Source organism: Palaemon carinicauda, chromosome 41, assembly GCF_036898095.1.
Source record: "Palaemon carinicauda isolate YSFRI2023 chromosome 41, ASM3689809v2, whole genome shotgun sequence".
Taxonomy (NCBI): Eukaryota; Metazoa; Arthropoda; class Malacostraca; order Decapoda; family Palaemonidae; genus Palaemon; species Palaemon carinicauda.
In genome coordinates, this window is record NC_090765.1 from 44,559,796 (window position 1) to 44,577,649 (window position 17,854).

The 17,854-nt window shown below is 42.4% G+C and overlaps 1 protein-coding gene across 5 annotated transcripts in view; it reads left to right on the top strand.

The window, feature by feature from the left end:
* Positions 1-5,555: 5,555 nt before the first annotated feature.
* Positions 5,556-17,854, top strand: part of Mgat1 (alpha-1,3-mannosyl-glycoprotein 2-beta-N-acetylglucosaminyltransferase) — a 122,968-nt gene continuing 110,669 nt past the window's right edge. For 2 of the 5 annotated variants that reach the window (XM_068364588.1, XM_068364590.1), the window contains exon 1: positions 5,560-5,764. The gene's annotated coding sequence lies outside the window, so the exon portion shown is untranslated. Of the gene's footprint in view, positions 5,765-6,025; positions 6,047-17,854 lie in introns of those variants that run through there. The other 3 variants (XM_068364589.1, XM_068364587.1, XM_068364591.1) reach the window with 3 other exon arrangements.

Here is a 17,854-nt window from a genome sequence, read left to right on the forward strand (position 1 = left end):
GAAGAAGAAATTGTTTGGTAATCTCAGTATTGTCAGGTCTATGAGGACAGAGGAAAATGTGGAAAGAATAGGCCAGACTATTGGTGCATGTGTAGAAAAAGGAAAAGTGAGCCATAACGAGAGAAGGATCCAATGTAGTACTGTCTAGCCAGTCAAAGGACCCAATAACTCTTTAGCGGTGGTATCTTAATGGGTGGCTGGTGCCCTAGCCAACATACTACATATAAAATGGGTGATATGAGAATTTAAGATAAAGGACAGAAGTAAGTGCATGATAAGAACATGGGTTGTGAATAGAGTATGGTTTATGTGCGCAGATGACATAGGCTAGTACTTATTTGGACAATGAAAAGATGCTACGTAAACTCGTGAAAGGGTTGTAAAGTGTTTCCAAAAAGAGAAAATTAAAAGCAAACAAACGCGCATAATGTTGAAAGGGTATATGGATAGTAATAGGGCGAACTATCTAATGATGATTTTCATGGAGGAAGAATTGAAGTGGCTGATTCGTACGGGAATTTAAGAGTAAATATAATGAACGAAGAAATGGTAAATGAAGATGAGAGTAACATAATAGGCGAAGGCGTGAAGGAAGGACTATATATGGACTTGTAGTGTCCATAGAACTCAAGATTGAAATGTGTGAAAAAACCTAGGCAGAAGGAAAAAACTCAAAGTTGATGATATGAATTATATATGTTATATAATTGTTATACCTTTAAAAAGTGGTAAAATAGTCAGAGTGGGTGAAAGGAAAGAACATGACTTTTTTTTAGAGGGTTTGCTCATGTTGAAAGAATGGAAGATGATAAGTTAGTGAAAGGAGTGTACAGTTCGGAAGTTTCTACAAGTTAGGGGGAGGGGAGTCCCATGAAAAGTTGGATCCATGAAGAATGAAACTGAGTGCGAAATAAATATGTATTGCTCAGTAAATGGAAAATTGCTATAAACTTAAAAAAGGTTTGCTGAGAATTTAGTCATTTCCATGACTGGGTAATGCTGACCGAAAAAAATTCCAAGATACAAAATATATGTTTGTATTTATTAATCAGAAAAATATCAGCAGTAACAATGGTAGTAGTTATTGTGGAATAATAATTATCAGCAGAAGAAAAGTATCATTGAAATAAAACAAGATACACATTTTATACCTTGCTTGATACATAACTTTTCTGTTTGCTTTAAGACAAGGTTATATGGAATTTCTAGCTATATTTTAAAGAATTCTTCATATGAAAAGTGCAAATTCTGAGTAATTCCCTTATATAAAAATCCTGAAAATTTTTCACAAAAATTAGAATAGGCCGACTCGTGTTTTATCTGATTAGTACAAATGGTACAAGTAGAATTTTCTGAAATAAATGTAAATACTACGGTTATTCATATGAATAAATTAAATCCGCCTATGAAGTGGCTACCTTAATTTTCTTAAGAAAATTAGCCAATAGCCAATCTGAATTAATTCTAAATTGACCCTATCGTTTATCATTATTTGACACCGTTACTGGATTTCTCCAAACAGAAAAACAAAATCATTTTCAGTAGAATGGTGAAAGAGTTACGGAAACTCCCATCGCATGCTTATGAAACATCGTCAGGTTTTTGTAGAAGCTGAAAGAGTAACAGGAAGAGAAATGGCACAGCATGCTTAGAAAATAAGGGGTGTTTTTTATATGGGAAGCTAAACGCCTGGTTGAGGTCCTATACACTACAGGCGTCTCTCCCGCGTACACTTGCCCTTGAATGTTTATCAGCTTGTTTTATAAGACTTCTTTCGTCACTCATGGGCACAGACCAGGCGTCGACTGGGGGAATGTTTTCTCTATTTGTTCAGCGAAGTTCCTGGTCTTGCAATTGCAAAAGTAGGTTACAGAAAACAGTCAACATCTTTATATATATATATATATATATATATATATATATATATATATATATATATATATATATATATATATATATATATATATATATATATATATATATATATATATATATATATATATATATATATATATATATATATATATATATATATATATATATATATATATATATATATATATATATATATATATATATATATACATTATTATTATTATTACTTGCTAAGTTACAACCCTAGTTGAAAAAGCAGGATGCTATAAGCCCAGGGGCCCAAAAAGGGAAAATAGCCCGGTGAGGAAAGGAAACAAGGAAAAATAAAATATATTAAGAACAGTAGCAACATTAAAATAGATACATCCTATGTAAACTGTAAAAATTTTAACAAAATAAGTGGAAGAGAAATTAGATAGCAAAGTGTGCCCGAGTGTACCCTCAAGCAAGAGTCTTTTCTACCCTTACCAAGAGGAAAGTAGCCACTGAATAATTAGTGCAGTAGTTAACCCTTTGAGTGAAGAAGATTTATTTGGCAATCTCAGTGTTGTCAGGTGTGATGAGGACAGAGGAGAATCTGTAATGAATAGGCCAGACTATTTGGGATATATGTAGGCAAAGGGAAAGTGAATCGTAACCAGAGAGAGGGATCCAATTTAGTACTGTCTGACCAGTCAAAGGATCCCATAACTCTCTAGCGGTAGTATATTCTCTTCCTGTGTAGAGATACCTTAATGTGTTGGAAGGGTTTGTGTATAGCCATGATCAGCAAAGTTACACTAGTCAAGCCGCCCATACTACCATACTAGGTTGGTTCGCTGTGAGCAATCAGACAAAAGTCTCCCACCATCACCAATCTGCATTGGCAAGCGTGGGGATGAATACTGGCCAAACACCCCCCACCATGACTAAAGACATGTCTGAGGCCTTTGGACTGCAGTGGACTAGAAAAGGCTGCAATTGTTGTATATATATATATATATATATATATATATATATATATATATATATATATATATATATATATATATATATATATATATATATATATATATATATATATATATATAGCCACAAAAGGAAAAAAAAGGAAAAACTTAATTGGAGTACTTTTGTCTTAACAGTGACAGACGGACTCGCATCGGAAATGAATATATAAAGATATATTCATACAGGAAAATGGGATCCTTCAGCTGTCAGCTTCTTGATAACTCCAGGTAAGTTAATCCTGTAGTATCCTCTTTTCTAAAATCTGACTCATCTTGAATCATCTATAGAAACTGACTGCTGAGGGACCTCATTCCCCTGTAGAGTTCTCTTGCTTGAGAGTACACTTGGGCACACTGTTCTATCTTATTTATCTGCCTCTTGTCTTTTTTTTTTTTAATTTTTATAATAAAAGTTTATATATGAAAGATTTATCTTAATGTTGTTACTGTTCTAAAGACATTTTATTCTAATTGCTGATTACTTCTCTTGTAGTTTCCTTATTTCCTTTCCTCACTGGGCTATTTTCCCTGTTGGAGCCCTCGGGCTTATAGCATCCTACTTTTCCAACTAGGGTTGTAGCTTAGCAAGTAATAATAATAATAATAATAATAATAATAATAATAATAATAATAATAATAATAATAATAATAATACGATATCTTTGTATAGGTCGTCGATGTCATTTATAAGACGAAAGTGCTAACTCCTATCAATTCTTTTTATTTTTTTTTTTTCTGTCGTGGCTTGAATATCCTACATATCTTATGCTCATCACGTTTCAGGTGTCATGATTTCCACACACACAGTTACAAAGTTTCAGAGAACAAGTGTGATACTAATTTCGTTTACTGCGGAGTAACACTTTATATTATTGGAAAGTTAGTTATGTTTCGCAATATATTTATACCTATTTTCTAACAATTAAAAAAAATGTGTTTCTTTATTTGGGCAACCCATACTCAATGTTTAACGTTGAATATCTTTGAATGAAAGTTAACTTTATTCAGGTCGATCAACGAAACGAAATATGTTGGTGATCTCTCTCTCTCTCTCTCTCTCTCTCTCTCTCTCTCTCTCTCTCTCTCTCTCTCTCTCTCTCTCTCTCTCTCTCTCTCTCTCGAGAGAGAGAGAGAGAGAGAGAGAGAGAGAGAGAATTTGATCGGTTATCATTGCGTTTTTTATTATACAATTTGGTTAACTTAGCCTAACATATACTGTAAGTAGACGAGATCATTTAATGAGAAAGTAAAAGAATATAAGGATGAGCAAAGTTAACAATGAAGAAATCTATGAATATGTAAAATCCAAGGAGATGACAGGACTAGCATTAGAGTTCACTTATCATAATGTAATAAGAGTTATCTGTCAAAACTTGTAAGTGGAAGAAAATTAACAAACTGAACCAAGCAAGAAACATCAAAGAGACTTTTTTTTTCTATTAACGGAGCCATTTACCCTCCAGACGGAAATGCATGAAAAGGATTTTAACAAGAGTTAAGTTATTATACAATTAAGTTGCCCCTTGGGAGAAAACTTGGGGATATGAAAGAAATATCCGACATACTTAGTTAACTTGAGGATTGTTTCCCTTGTCCTGTCACTAATGAAAACCCTGTGTTCTACAGGACCTAAACGATATTTGTCGAATTCATTCTTACTGGTAATATAGCATCATACAGCGTTTTCTGCGTTAATTAACTTAATTGGCAAATCCACTTTATCGGAGCACTTACAGCAGATAATAACAAAGTCTTCGGCTTCCAAATCACCTGAATATATTCAGTCTTTCTGATGTTTTGTTGGAGCTTCTTATATAGTCTTGGGTCGCATGTTTGAAAGCTATAGAACATACACCAGAGACACACAATGACCCCAATAACTTGAGACAATCTGTAACTATTCTCGTGTCGACACGATTCGTTAGCTGCACGATCTGTAGCAATCCTCTTAGATATTTTGGATGCCCGGTTCTGATAACTTGATGAGTCATTTCACCTACCTTAGAATCTATTCTAGTTTTAAAAGGCAACGAGCGTCATTCAATCAGTATAGGGATAATACTTTATCGGAGTGGGACACATTCTATCAATCTTGCTCCTCTACTTATTATTATGTAATTCCTCAAGTTGCACCTATATGAAGATAAAAAATATCCCACTGAAAACAAAACCGTGTTGGATAATTATGAACTATGACATAGAAATGAAAATAGAAAATACCCACTTCACGGCCTGAAAATAACACCTTTAGAATTTAATAAAGAATAACATTTAGGTTTAATAAAGAATAACATTTAGGTTGCCATGTGATCTACAGCATACTAGTTTCATCTGGATGTAGACAGTTGAAACGACAAGCATTAAACAGTAAAATAATCATATAACACATCTAAAACTATATAATGCTTATCTTTCATCAGATGATCATACCCATGATGATCACCATAAAAATAAATTGCTTGTTACCCAGCGAACTTTACCTGTTTATGAATAAAAGATGACTCCAAGGGACACCCAACCTTTTCGTGCGGTGTTGATGTAGGGCCAGATCACAAAATAACTCAACTAAACACTTGATATTTCGCAGACACATCATTAGATTGTACTGAAATATTCATGTAATACCGTAACTAGCACTTTCTTTTGAAAATGGCGGCGATCAGCTGTTAGTCGCCGGCAGAGTCATCTGTGGGATTCGGGAATAACTAACCTGACAACAAGACAGAAATTAGTAGCGAGTGCCAAGTGGTGCCTAGTCTCGACGACTGCATCGTTAAGACTTTTTTTCTTCTTCTTCCCCTCCTTCCTAGGAAATGACCTGTGTTGATCTTCAGTGAATAACATGGGTAAATCAACACGTTTTCTTGTTACGTCACCAGATTGACCGGAATTAAGATAAGGTATAACGCAGATCAATCACTTGTTGTTAGGCTACCCGACACTGGATTAATATTTCCTATTCTAGCAAATCTCATGTCAATTTAGTTACTGACTTTTGCCACTGATAACGAAACACCATGGTTATTATTAAATGCCAATTGATATATTGTAGGTAATCCTACACCATACAGTAGGGGTAGGCTACTTGGAGTAGGGTACGACTTCAAAGTGGGTAGCGCTGTTTATACTTGTTGCCACCAGTAATCTCGAGTGCGTGACAAGACAGCCAATAACGCTTTACGGTATTGATGAGTTTGAATTTCATTGGAATTTTTGTTTTGCGCACGTGGCTTTGGTCTAGAATTGACCGTAAAAAATGTTTAGCGGTGTTATCTTTGTCTAAATTTACGATACTGGGGTAGGTTAGCTTGCCTGTAACTCCAGGTATAACTCATAGCCCCTGCAAGGGTTCTGTAAGTAAGAATATTGGGTATTATTGTACTGTATTACAGGGCAATGTAACCTAGGGGAAAAACTACATTTTTTTGTATTGCAGAATATTCCCAATGAAGAAAAAAAAGTGTGTTCCTGGTGTATATACATGTACTTTTGAAATATTCTGATGCCCATAATCGGGGAAACTTCATATTTTTAAAATTTTATATGTTTTAAAATTTCAAAAGTTATATCTGAAAAACCACATTTGAAAAAAGAAACAAATACAAGAACACCACCTAACCTACGGTTCCCCACCTAACCTAAGGTTTGCCACCTAGCCTAACCTAGGAGCCGTATCCTTACCTCTTGCCTACTGGGGGTTAAACTTCCTTGCGACTCTCCATAGACCATCGTATCATTAGCATACCCTAATACTAAGTCGCAGCCCTGTGTTTGCTTCCAACTGGCTTTGCTCCTGGCAAGGTAACACTGAATCATAATATTTTGTAAATCATATAAGTAGCTTATGATATTGTATTTTAGACCAAGATAACATGTTTTTCCCTAAAGAAAATCCATTTGACAAGACGTAAGAAAGTTTACGCCATTTCCTACCAACTATATACACTTAAAATTTTTTTCTTTAACATAGCCATTGTTTGTTTTTGTAAACTTACTAAGATTGCCTTGGCTAATAGATTTGTTGTCTGTTGAGAAAATGAGAGATAAAATCTGGAGGGTGGTACTGTACGGTAGCTAAAGAAGAGACTAAAGGGAGTGGGCTACTAAATAGGAATGAAGACGTATTACAAAGAACATCTGGTTCTGACCTAACAGCACTGTACACCCATTGCTTGAAGCACTCTAGAACTTAAGTGCTCCATGGTCATCTGTAAAGTGCTTAGCCAAAACACACTTGTCACATGATTTTTAAATTAGTTTATTTAATTGGTTAGTTTGATTTATTAGAATATTTTATGCTTGATAATTTGTTAATAAAAGAAAAATCTTAACAAGATTAACTACAAAATCGAAGATGATGTTATACAAATTTTCGTGTCAAAATTAGGAAGGAAATGTATTTTGAAATTATGTGTGATAAAGATTTCTGTCAATTAGCCCTAAAGATTTTCTTACAATTTGATTAATGTTTATTGACAAAATAATCAGTTTGTTCCTATGCTAACAAACCTTCCGTTATTTATTTGGAATATCTTTTTGCGAAGCTGGAAGGTGGCCATTAGACTTTAAGTACAAGGTGGCAAACCTACCAAACCATTTAAGCGGGTAGGCTGCGGGTACCTAGCCACCTCTATGTATACTCCCACAGCTGTGAGGTACGTCACTTTTTCTTTTGGCTCAGTCAAGAGTGGACATCTCCTCTCCCTCCTACCATGGCTGTCGTTGGACATCTTTAATTGCTTTTTCTTTTCTGGTGTGCTTGTTTTTTCTTTGATCACCTTCATGCGAACCTGTCCAGAGATTTAGGGTGCCTCCTCTGGTACCTTCATTTCATCGTTGGAGACCGACCCGCACTCTCTGTGTCCTTTGTGCAGAGGGCATTGCTTTGAGCAGGGTTTGCCCTGTGCAAAGTATAGGGAGTGGCTTGCCTCCCATTTTGGGAGAAATTTAGACGACGTAAGAAGAAAGCCATCCGCGATCTTTCCTCCTCAGGGGGAAGGAAAGCGCGGTCTTCTTCGTCCCGCACCCCCAAATCTCTTTCAAAAGCTCCTTCTCGCTCGCGCTCTTCTGACGGACGATCGAGTAGAAGCGCAGACTGACTAACTCTTTGTCAACCCCGGGGCACTAGGGGGTTGATGTTTCCCCTAGAGAAGCAACTTCACTGGTGCCACCGGGGAGCCATTCTCCCTTTCAGATGTTTTGGTGGGGTACCCAACCTTGTGGATTTCGGGACCCCCTTAAAAGGAAGAATTTGTGTCTCCTTCAGCGCGGTGCTAGGAAGGACCCTTCTCCAGAACCGTCAACATCTCACGCTCTGGAACTGTACGAAGTTCATCTGTCGCTTTCTCCTGTACCTCTCCAGCGACCTCTTGCTGACAACAACCCCACTCACCATCCTGGGACCTCGTCGTTCTTTAACCTCCAACCTTTTGTTTCTTCCTACAGGAACCTGCCAGTTGCAGGTATTGATTTTCCGGGGACCAGCGCTCCTACCACCAGCAGCGCGAAAGGTTGAGCATCGCCATTGCCTCGCCCTTGTGTACACTTCCCCTGATTGCCATTCGTGACTATCGGTAGATCTGATGTATCGTAGGTCATCACGATTCGAATGCTCTTCTTCTGGGAGGCGTTCACGCTCCAGAGCTTCGTGGTCATGAGACCTCCGGTCTCAACGCTTTACTCAGAGGTGTTCCTCTTCATGAGGAGAAGTCTTGCGATCGAACTCTAGGCAAAGCAACCCCTAGGATTCCTTTGGAATCCTCGTCAAGTTCTTCCGTTGGGAGTCTAGATCCTAGTAGGAGATCAACATCGGACAAGACTTGCAGAACACCTCCATCCCGATTGCATGCCGAAAGTCCTCGATCTTCTGATTCTTACATGGCCAACCTACCCTTTACCCCTGTGAAGGCAAGGGAAACCACAACCAAGAGGTCAGAGAGAAGGATGAGAGACGTAACTCCACCTCACGCTGACATTATCCGCTCTAGGATGATTAGGGACATAGGTTCGCCCAGGGAGATAACCTTTCATCCCTTCTATCCTCAAGAAATTGGGGTAGTTCCTCCGGACCAGCGGCCAATTTCTTTACCTCCAGAAGAAGAGCTTTCAGCTCCTGCTACCAAATCTTCATCGGGTGCCTCGAAAACCTCACAAGTTCCCCCTCCTGAGACCACAGAGGAATGTCCTGTGCGTAGCGAGTCGAAAGACACCAAGACGAAACCCAAAAATGCTGCGGCAAGGGAAGCTTGCATGACTGAGGCACAGAGAAGCTCCCCTGTGGCGGGTCCCTCAAGCGACATTGTTGACGATCCTGACCTACCTCAGGCTTTGGACGTGATCCTATAGGTGGACTACCCCTTAGATTACGATGATGAGAATCTGCCAAAGGTGGCTAGTCCGAAGTACTGTACCACTCTGAGCAAGAGAGACGTGAATTTAAGCACAATTTTTGGCAGGTCTTTTGCTTGTATTAGGCCCATTAATAGGCTGTTTACTCCTAGTTCCACCACTCAGGAGGGTAAAGACATGGTCCTCGTTGAAATATTCGAGACCCAGAAGCACTTCCAGGTCCAGTGCCACTTTGCCCTGGTCTAAAGGCTTGACAGTCATCAAAAGGAAAGCTATCGCTCAGATATCCGGAACTTCTAGTTCCTTGAGGGCAGGTTCCTCCTCCCAGTCTCTTCCACTTCCTTTTGTCTTGCAAAGGAAATATTATGACATCGAAGGGGAACCTCATTCCAACATGTCCCTCGACCCTTCAGTAGTCTCTCCAAAGCAGGGTCTTCGGACTCCAACCCTCTCCTCTCTCAGGGCCTCCCTCTCGGCAGTTGAGCTCCTTAACATAGAGAGCGAGAGAGAAACGCTAAGTACGCCATGCTGGCTGCTTCATGTCTTGATCTATGGCTAGGATCCTTGGGCTTCATGGTCTGCTCCCACGATCTCTCTAAGGAGTCGGCCAGGAAGACTTTGGAATCTTTCCTGTTGTCGGGTATCCAAACTTTTTGGTTCTTGTCGCACCACGCTGTCAACTTGTTGGCGAATGCTATACTCAAGAGAAGGGATACCGTCATTGGGAAATTCCACAAACAAGTGCTGAAGGTGGAAGTCTCCCAGTTGAGGAACTCCACCCTTGAGGGTTCTTCTCTCTTCGTCCCAGAGGAGATAGAAAGGGGTGCTGAGCGATGGAGGAAATCTTCAAACTATTCTCTCCTCCATAGGGTCATGACATCGAGACCCTATGGGAGACCTTCCCAGTCATCTTGTACTCAGCAAGTACCTTCCTCTTCTCACCCTTCAGCTTCTAGGTCCTCAGGACCTACGAAGGTATCTAAGCAACCCTTACCATCCAAAAGCCAGAAAGGGACCAAGTCCCTCAGAGGAAAGAAGGGAGGAAAGGGATTGGTCGAGGTGGTCACTCCCAATAAGAATGACATTCCTCTTCATCTACCACCTGTGGGAGGATGCCTACAGTGCCTCTGGCAGAGGTGGCAGCTTCACTGGGCAGAACCCTGGACGGTCGAAGTGATCGCTTTACGGTATTACGTCCCGTTCATTCAATCTCTCCCTCCTCTGACTCTGGATCCAGTGCATCTAAGCTTCTTTGTGAATGGATCCGCAAAGCGGCTGGCCCTCGGGGCCGAAGTCCAGACCATGCTGTAGAAGAGCACTCTCGAAGAGATTGGGGACGGGTCCCCAGGCTTCTACAGTCAAATTTTTTCTGGGGGGAAAAATGCGACTGGAGTCTGGAAACCATTCATTGATCTCTCTCCTCAGAACAAGTTTGTGCAACAGACTCGGTTAAGAATGGAGACGGCAGACACGGTTATTCAAGCAGTTCGTCCAAGGTACTTCATGTGCACATTGGATCTATAGGACGTATACTTCGAGGTCCCAATTCATCCGTTTTCAAGGAAATATCTAAGGTTCATACACGAGGTAAAGATATACCAGTTCACGGTTCTATGCTTCGGTCTTGCGACAGGTCCTCAGGTATTCACCAGAGTTTGCCCTAGTGTCATCTTGGGTTCACAGGAACGGCATCCGTCTCCTCAGATATCTGGACAATAGCTAATCCTGGCAGACTCGAAGATGACCCTTCTTCCTCACTGAGACATGCTTCTCGAGTTATGTCAGGATCTGGGGATCTTGATAAGTCACGAGAAATCATTACTGCAACCTTCCCAAAGACTGGTAGACCTCGATATGATGATAGACACCATCCAGGAGAAAGTCTTCCTATCAGACGAAAGAGTACACAGACTTAAGGGAAGTAGCCGCGCTCTTCCTCAGAAAAGAATCCTTTCGGCCTCTTGTTGGTTGAGTCTGTTGGGCCATCTAACCTCTCTTATCCGTCTACTTCCAAACGGCTGCCTCAGGATAAGATCCCTGCAATGGTAGCTGGAGTCCGAGTGTAACCAACACTGATCCATAGAGACACTCGTGTTCCTATACTGTAACTCAGGATCAGGTGACGGATTTGAATGGGTGGATGGTAGACGAAAACCTTTGACAGTTCCAGAATCTTCTCATTCTCCCTAAGGATTTGATGCTCTTCACAGATGCATCAAAAGAAGGGTGGAGGGCTCACCTGCTGCACCATACAATCTCAGGCCTTTGGTCAGAGTCAGAAAGGTACCAGCACATAAATCTTCTAGAGATGAGAGCAGCTTACCTAGCTCTTCATCAGTTCCAACAATTGCTAGCAGGTCACTCTGTGGTGTTGATAAGTGACACCACCACAGTACATGTAGTGGCTTACATAAACAAACAGGGCTGTACCTTACCACAGCCTCTATGTCATCTAGCAGTAAAGATCCTCACGTGGTCAGAAGAACAATCGGGGTGTCTATCAGCTCGCTTCATTCCCGGCAAGAGGAATGTGCTCGTGGAAAGTCTGAGCAGTGAGACTCGGATAGTAGGCTCCGAATGGTCTTGGAATCATCATATAGCCAATAAAGTTCTAACTTGGTGGGGTTCCCTGACTGTAGATCTGTTCAATATCCCTAAACAGCAAGCTTCTGCTGTACTGTTCTCCAGTCCCAGACCCTTAAGTTCTATGGCAGGATACATTTCAACAACGGTGGGACAACATTGACGTGTATACCCACCTTTCTCCCGTTTTGTCTGATGAGAAGACAGCTCAACAAGAACAGGGCATCCAAAGATCTAATAATGACCCTTGTAGCTCCGCTATGGCATCACACAGAGTGGTTTCTGGACCTCTTGCAACTTCTAGTAGATCTACTGAGAGCTTCCTCCACGACCAGATGTATTCAAACAACCACACGCCAACATCTTTCACAGAACCGTGCAGTTGCTTCGACTTCACGCGTGGAGACTATCCAGCATCTCCTCTCTCAGAAGGGCTTTTCACGACAAGTTGCGGAGAGAACGTCCGGTTACTTGCGTAAGTCCTCAGTCTCAGTCTACCAGGCTAAATGGAGAGTCTTCTGTGGTTGGTGTCGTGGAAGGAATATCTCTCCACTCGATGCCACTATTCCAATAATAGCGGAGTTCCTTGTATACTTTCTGGAGGAAAAGCTTCTTTCTGTCTTGGTGGTGAAAGGCTATTGCTCGGCCTTAAGCCTCACCTTTAAGCTGAAATTAGTAGACGTTTCCTCTTCATTGGAGCTTTCTTTACTCATACGTAGTTATGGGATCACTTCTCCTCGGTCAGAGATTAGGCCTCCTCCTTGGATCGTGGTTCGCATCTTGAGGTCCTTAAAAGGACCTCCCTACAAACCATTACATGCAACTGACCTCATTTGAAGGTGGCTTTCCTGCTCGCTTTAGCCTTGGCAAAGAGAGTCGGTGAACTTCATGGCATCTCGTATGGCATCGCCCATTCAAGGGATGGGAGAAGTGACACTCGGCTTCGTCCCTGAGTTCATTGCTAAGACTCAAATTCCTGGGGTACCATAGATTCGGGCCCTTTCAGATTGCGAGTCTCCGTTCTGTAACCAAATGCCCAGTGAGGAGTTTGAGATACTATCTTAAACGCACTGCAGCAACACGGCCCCAACTAACACCTCTGTTTGTTAGCTCAGGAAGAGTAAAGAGGAGGATCACTAAGAATACGGTCTCCTTCTGGATCTGCCAAGTGATCGAAAGAGCCTTGGCTCCTGATCCTCCTCCGGCTCGCCGACCTAGAGCCCATAATGTCAGGGGAATTACCACTTCCTTGGTATTCAAACGCAACTTCTCCGTATTGCAAGTACTACAAGCGGGCATGTGGAAGAGGCAAACTACTTTCAGAGCCCATTACTTAAAAGACGTGACCCACAGGAGACTTGATACGTTCACTAATGGTCCTGTGGTGGCTGCTCAACTAGTGGTTTAAGAATACCTCAGGCCCCTCGATGGACAAGTAGCAGTTGGTTGGGGCATTGGTTACCCAGGTTAAGACTGGGATGAATGAGAGTATGTCTGGCTTTTTCTTTCTTCATCTTCCCCTCCCGTAGGGTACAGCACCATGGGTCCCTCTGCAAGCTGGCTTCAACCTCTGCAGATAATTATCACTTCCCTTGTGTAGCCTACTCTAAGTTATAAATTTATATACTGTTCCCACTGAATTGTACAGACCAGTATTATACTCACTTTGTCTATTTTAGCGAGGTGTTAAAGTTTTCCCTAGACCACAGTCATATACTCTACTAGGTAAAACTGGGTCAATGTCCATGCATGACTTGGACTTCCATCCACCTAAGAGTGAGTTATCCAAATAATTAATGGAAGGTTTGTTGGCATGTGAACAAATGACATTCGGAGATAATTTGTTTTTCCCTAACTAATACAAACCTGGAGTTATTTAAATAAATTGGCCTGCCATCATCTGTCCCCCAGAAGTCCTTCCTGCAATCAAAAGTGACGTACCTCACAGCTGTGAGAGTGTACTGTATATAGAGGCGGCTAGGTAACCCCCCCCCCAAGCCTACCCACTCAAGTGGTTAGGCAGGGTTGCCACCTCACACTTTAAGTCTAATGGCTACCTTCCATTTTCGTCGAAAGATAATCCAAATAAGGTTTGTATTAGTTAGGGAAAGATATGAATTATCTCCAAATTTGTCATGTTTTTTGTGTACTTAAAGCAGCTTTGTGGAACCTCCATTGTAGCTTTCTCTATTATATTGTAAAATATGAGAGGCTCAGCTTTGGTCCATTGTGGACACCAATATTTATTTAAAAATTATTGGCTCCACCTGTCTGTTTTCTTAATTTTAGATGTAGCACTTCGGTAAAGTAACAATGCTAGCTTAATAGGGCCTTCATAATGGTTTAGTAGCTGTTATATGTTAACACTTTTACTTGCTGTCATTCTCAAATTTTCTTTGTTGCTGAATGGCATGCTTGTTCTTAGTGCCTGGACTTTTGTAGTGGATACCATACAGCCATTAATTCAGACAGACCAAGGCACAGCCTAGGGTTTGAGAAAATTGGTTATCTAGTAGTAAATAGTTTCTGGTGTTTAGCAAGATATTTTGTTTAAAAGAAATTAACCCAGAAACTACAATGAGCAGCACATATACAGTAGTATTGTTATTCAGGAAAACTTATTTGAATTTTCTGTTGTCCATAGCTGCTATATTCATAATGCATGTATATTTATGTGGGAATGTTTTTTATATGAAGTCCCAACTCCATGGTACTTGAGGTAAATTCAAATGAATATGCAAGGAAGCTTTCTCTCTTGAGTTTGCCAGCAAATGCTATTCATGTGTCACAATGTCATTAATGGTTATTTATGACGTTGTGACATTTTTATTTGTATGACGTACTAACTGTAAACTAGACGTTTGTCTTTTAGGAAAATCAAGATTATTAAAAAGAATAATTTTCTCTTACGCATATATAAACATTTTGTCCTTTAAAAAAGGAAATATCTTCAGCAGACCTGTTGTCAGCTGTCCTGGTCTGTCATCTGCTGCCTATTACATTGCTGGATCTGTTGGGTCAAAGTGCTTTTATTTGGGTGGGGTAAGTGAATCTCCAGAGCAGCCTCCTGCACCCCTTATCCCTGCTGGATATGAGGATTCTCAGGATTTTTCTGCTTTTGAGGTATCAGACCTTGGCTCAGTACTGACAGAGGCAGATCTGGAGTCAAAGTATTCCTTTGTGGATGTTTTTGCACTTATTCTTGAGTGCAATACTGTGTGAGGTGACCTTGGCTCTACCTTCAGGGAGAACTTCGGTCATTGATCATCAGATCATAGCCCTTCAAGGGTCAAGGCCATCTCTGAAGCTGCATTGGTCAAATCTGACTAGTTTAAACCTTGATGGAGTTGTTGATCAGTTCTATGGAGCTGGGAACACACTCGCTCCCAGTTGGTCAAAGATCTTGCCCCCTGCGCTCTCAAAGTAGAGAAAATTCTTGTGCCAGATAAGGTGGCATCAGCACCTTTTCAGGCTGAACTGTTAGTGTACACACTAGAGGTGGTACCCTAATTGTACAGACTCTCATTGGAAGGCACATCCTTTTTGGCCATGGGATTGTCTGCCATGACTTCTTTCCAAGCTGTCTCGTGGCTTGGCCACTTGTCATACGTGTTGACGTATTTAGCAAAGTAATCCGAGTTATCAATCCTGGGCCTTTTGGAGAATAAAAGTCTTGTGGTGTCTGGTGGAAAGGCAGTAACCTTCTTTTGACACCAGTCAATGATCTAGTGGCCAACTGGGTTTTGAAAGGAAAGGATGCCTTGATGTCCTGTTTCTCAAAACAAATTGGTTCAGAGGTAGCCTTAACGCTCTGTAGTATTAGGCGGCCACATCTTTTTATCAAAGAAAGAATTTTCTGGCAGCAGTGTAGAAGTATAGAACCACTTTGCGGGCATCTCTGGTCCAGCACGCAATCTCCTTCTAAATTCTGGCCCTTTGAATGTATCTGCAGCCAAACCCTTAGATTCAGCCATGCGTGTGGTATCGAATGCAGGGAAAACCTCTAGGGTTTTGTTTAGACACTTGCCAACACTGCCTGCATCCTCTTCCACTCATAGGGAACCAGTGCTTACAGTCCTTTGAATTACCCAACTGCAGGTCAAAGGCCTCAGACATGTCCTTCCATTTTCATCTGTTTACTTTCTTTTTATGCCAGTTTATACTTGCAAATTTTCTTAGCTTGTCAATCCATCGTGTTCTCTTCCTTCCCTTGCTTTGTTTGCAATCTCTAGGGAAGAAAATGGCATTTGTTCCGTAACTGAAATACAAACCACGCTATTTACAGAGGGTTTACCTTTAAGCGCAGCTGAAATGACGAGCCAATAGTTTTAACGAGGGTTAATTACCCCCGCGCTAGTTAGGGGTGGGGGGTGGGGAAGGGTAGCTTTTCTACCCCTCCCCCCTCCACACACCGGTGACTTGCTTCACTTCACTTTTGGCTCGGCGGTGATCAGACGTGTCTGCCCATCGTCCTCGTGACAGCCTTTAATTTTCTGCTCTTTCTTTCAGCGTGTGTTGGTTGGAAGTTGACCTTCATTATTTTTTTTTTTCTTTACAATGCGTACATGCCCTGGAGTTGCCGGTCGTCCTTGTGGGACTTTCATGTCGGACGTCAATACGGATCCGCACACCCTCTGCCCTCAATGTCGGGGACGACGGTGTGACCAGGAGAACATGTGCCGTGAGTGCAGGGAGCGGTCTGCCTCCCAGTGGGAGAGGTTTGGCCGTCGGCGTAAGAAGAAGTCCAAGAGAGACCGTTCTCCTCCGGGGTTAGCCTTGAAGGAGGAAGGTTCTCAGGACTCTTCTTCTGCCGCCCAAACCTCCTCCGAAGCTCCCCCTCGTCCGCCTCCTAAGGAAAGTCGGCCGAGTGGGAGCGCAGGCCCTTGTCCTGTTTCCCGACCTTCGGTGGGGGGAGAGGGCGTCGCCTCCCATAGCGAGGCGGTTCCCCCTCCTCCTCCGGGGGAGGTTATTGATAATGCCTTAACCAGTGATGATCTTTTACAGATTTGGTCGTCCCTGGGGCTTAAGGGCTTGCCCTCCAGGGTCGCTCTTATTGACCTTGTCTCGTTGGGGGCCGCTGTTAAGCAGTCGCCGGTGGTAGTAGAGGTAGACCCTCTGTCTATTGTCGTCGACGTGGTGACAGAGGCCTCCGACGTGGCTGGGCAATCCGCCGCAGGTGCTGTTGCGGATTATGGTGCTAAAGGCTCTCCTCCCCCTTCCGTACATCCTTCGAAGGAGAATCGTCTTGTGAGGAAGGGGCCCCTCGAACCTCGTTGTTTGGATCCTGTATCCCTCCCAGGAGGAAATTTAAGGACTCCAAGACCGTCCCTAAATCCTCTGCAAGGATTCGTCAGGAACCCACGACTACCCAGGGGATTGTCCACGTGTCACCCCAGGAAGAGATCCCTGGGGCAGGAGACTTAGCTGCCAGCCTGCAGGGAGGAGAACAGCAAGAATCCGAACATGCCTTCTGGCAGGTCCTAAGCCTGATAAGGCAACTTAACGGGCTTATGGATCCAGTCATCGCCCCCCGTTAAGGCAAAGACACGATTTTGGATGAAGTGTTTGACGTTCGAAAGGCCCCTAAGACCAGTGCGGCTCTGCCCTGGTCTCGGGGGCTGAAGAGTGCCAGGGCTAGGGCCAACGCTCAGCTCGCACTTCTTGCCTCCTCCAGTCGTTCCACTGCCGGGAACAAGCTCATCCCTCCTCCTCGCCTTCAGCAGAGGATGTATTTCGAGATCCTGGATGAGCACAACCTCGCTCTTCCTCTCCATCACTCTGTGGAGGAGCTGGCGAAGGGAGTTCCCCTTGAGAAACTCTCTGCCCGGCAGGTGTCGTTCTCGGCGGCAGAGATCCTTAACCACGAGAAGGTCGCTAAGTGTGCCATGCAGGCCACTTCGTGGCTGGACTTTTGGCTAGGATCTCTGGGCATCCTATTGCGATCGGAGGACTTATCCAAGGAGACCAATAGGAAGGCCCTAGAGACCTTCTTGCTCTCGGGCACCCGCTCCATCGAGTTTTTGGCGCACCAGGTTACCACCCTGTGGGCCAACTCGGTG